The sequence below is a fragment of the Octopus bimaculoides genome, chromosome 7 (assembly GCF_001194135.2).
Source record: "Octopus bimaculoides isolate UCB-OBI-ISO-001 chromosome 7, ASM119413v2, whole genome shotgun sequence".
Classification (NCBI taxonomy): Eukaryota; Metazoa; Mollusca; class Cephalopoda; order Octopoda; family Octopodidae; genus Octopus; species Octopus bimaculoides.
This window is the reverse complement of record NC_068987.1, coordinates 90,903,534-90,907,178: the sequence shown is the minus strand read 5'-3', so window position 1 is coordinate 90,907,178 and position 3,645 is coordinate 90,903,534.

Sequence of the window (3,645 nt, the reverse complement as noted above, 5' to 3'; positions counted from 1 at the left end):
TATATATATATATATATATATGATCATCATCATCGTTTCACGTCCATTTTCCAGGCTGGCATGGATTAGATGGTTTCACAGGAGCTGGTAAGGACAGGAGTCGCACCAGATTCCATAGTCTGTTTTGAAATGGTTTCTACAGCTGGATGCCCTTCCTAACACCAACCATTTTATGGAGTGTAATGGGTGCTCTTTTACATGGCACCGTCACTGACAGGGTTACCAAATAACTTGCAGGATAAAAACCCTCAACTGGGACGGGGGAATAGTATCGAAAGGGGTGTGACTTTGTGCCATTTGAAAGATTATAGATATAGAGGTACAGAGAAAGATGTCTTTCTCTGGGGTAGATATACAGATACCCCCAATTGGCGGGGGGACATGAGTTAGAGAGTGAGATTAAGAAAGGGAAAATGAGAGAGGTGAAGGTGAAGATGTGTTGGAACATACCATCCAGGGACATTAGGCATTATTTACATTTGACAGATATTTTTCCTCATCTTGGTAACAAAGGGCCTCTCCCTCAGAGTGAAAAGCAGATTGTGTGATGCCTGTGCGTGAACAGCTATGCTACACAGCAGTGAAACATGGGCTGTGACAGCCAAGGACGTGTAAAGGCTTCAAAGAAATGAAGCTAGTATGCTCTGCTGGATGTGCAATGTCAGTGTGTATGCACGACAGAGTGAGGACAAATATCCGTCAAATGTAAATAATGTATATAATTCCTCATCTCTTAAATATAGAAGGGATGATGAGAAGAAGTGAGATAATTACATATCACATGAAATAAAAGACAACTACATAAAGGTTGGTGAATCTGTTAGCACAGAGGTAGGAGCTCTCTGAACTTTGCCCAGCCTATTCTTATTCCAACAGTTACACTCTCAGAGCATCCCCCTTTGCTATTGACTTGGTCACCTAGGTAACAGAAGCTATCAACTACTTCCCCCACCCCCAGCTGGCATTTGATGGAGTCTATTTTCTGTACATTTTTAGAATTCATTGTACCTGTGCACCTTCCACACAAAAACTATTTTCCCTGTTAACCTTCCTCTGATATTGCTGCACCTCTTATGTATCATATACAAATGTGTGTGTATAAATACTGTAGTATATCAATGGCTGCCAACTGGTCTTGAAAATAACTCTTTTTTTACCTTGCAAACCCCCTGTTGTTGTCGTCTCTGCCCATTACACTGCTTGGGTTTTCGTCAGTTCTTGTCTCTGTATAAACTTCTATTGCTTAAAAATAATTTGTGTCTAAGCACACCGAGATGATGCACTAGAACAGCTAAATATTTTCTGCTGAACAACAGTGAGATAAAATAGAATGTCAAAACTGAATTGCAGGATTTGAATCAATAAAATTTGTCAATAAAATTAATTACTGCTCAGCATGTTACCATCTGAGCCACCCTTACAGACCTGAGAATAATGTCACACCAAATTGTATGACGACAATACTTTCAAATTTTTGCACAAGGCCAGAAATTCTAAGGATGTTTGGTTAATTGCATGATTCTTTTACCTTTTACTTGTTTCAGTCATTTGACTGCGGCCATGCTGGGGCACTGCTTTGAAGAATTCTTTTGTTCAATGAACTGACACCAGGGCTTACTTTTTTTCTAAGTCTGGCGCTTATTCTATCAGTCTCTCTAGCCAAACTGCTAAGTTAAGGAGACGTAAACACATCAACACCCATTGTCAAGCGGTGGTGGGGGACAAATACAGACACAAAGACATGCACACACACACACATACACAACAGGCTTCTTTCAGTTTCCGTCTACCAAATCCACTTACAAGTCTTTGGTCAGCCCGAAGCTATAGAATAAGACCCTTACCCAAGATGCCATGCAGTGAACCTAGGACCATGTGGTTGGGAAGCAAGCTTCTTACCTGACATTCACACCTGCTTGAAGTTAAAGTTTTATATTATATATTAGAGAAGATCAATAAAGTTTGTTGTTTAGTGGTGTTCATACAACATCTTGCAAGAAGTAAATGAACGTTTGACCAGTGCAGCGAGGGGCAAATGTTAGTATTTCTTTTATTATCAATAATGTAGAACTTCTTAAATACCTACATTTCTGTGACTTGCTATTAACTTTATTATGACAAATGTGGCAACAAATTTGGTCAAGGACACAAACAAACAATGGCTGCATCTTTGTGCATTTGTCCAAAATGAGCTTTCAATCTGACAGAAGATGTGCACACTTTTGCATAGGACAGGTGGCACTACATGCATATAAACATGTTACCTGTCTTTTCACATGTAATTTTTCATGGTCAGCAAAACTGGCTTTTGAAACCCAGACAATGCAAGTGAGACCAATTCTGGATCTTCTGATCCTCTACTAATCTTTTAATCTTCTAATCCTCTACAGTATGAAATCTCAACATACTGAAGTCTTCAAGCTTTTTGTTTTATTGTTTTGATGTGGAATTCAGTTTTTCTCAAATGACATGAAATGCTTTCTGGTTAGAAATTCCATTAACAATAATGTTAATATTAAAAAATTTGAGAGAAGACTATTTCAAGTTAGAAAACAGAATAAGCATTGGAAAAGAGGTCCATTATTGTTTTGAATCACAAGAGCACAATTATCAGCAGACAACAGAATTACAGACTAAAGCCATGGAAGCCATTGTTTTAGCTGCCAAATGATTCAGGTTGACTAGTTTACCTGTCAGAGCAAACATAATACTTTGATAATTCAAGAACAGGTGTAGATGCTGCTTCCCAACCATATGATTTTGGCTTCAGGTCCACTGCTTGGCACCTAACACAAGTGTCTTCTACAATAGCCTCAGACCAGCCAAAGCCTTCAGAGGGGATTTGAGAATTGGAAATTGAAAAAAGCCTATTGTGTGTGTGTGTGTGTATGCTTGGCTAGACACCATGTGATGTTTGTAAATTAATCTCATCACAATACAAGCAAGGTTGTTTGTTCCATGCTTCAGCAACTCTGAGAATGAAATCAAAAAAATGTTTCTGAAAGTAATGGGAGCTGTGATGTTTTCTGACTTTGTAGACATGTCCACATGTGTCAGACACATGAAGCTCAAAAAAAGGTGCTCAAAGTGGTTGTTGGTGCAATGGTTAATAATTTTGTGGGTGTTCACTAAGTCAGTTGCCAGACGTCGGAGGAGGAATCTGTAGGAAAAAATGATACAGACACAAGTATGGCTTGTGGAGTTAAGAAGCTCCTTTTGCAACCACTTATGTGTATGTATGTATGTATGTGTGTGTATGTATGTATGTACCTTTTTAAGTCTGGTATTTATTCTATCGAATTCTTTTGCTGAACCTCTAAGTTACAATGACTGCAACACACTAATACCAGTTGTCAAGTGGCATTGGGGGACAAACACACACACACACATGTGTCTACGACTATTGAAGAGGTTGCAAGACGCAACGAAAATTCTAGAAAAAATAGATAAGTGAATGAATGGAAATCAAAATGGCAAGTGTGTTAAGTAATAAGGCACTAAAAGAGAAAGACTCTCTCCAGACACAATAAAATATGCTTCAACACACAAATTCACATAAAGAATCTTGCAATCCAAATACAAAAACAATATATATATATATATATATAATATATATATATATATATATATATATATATATATATA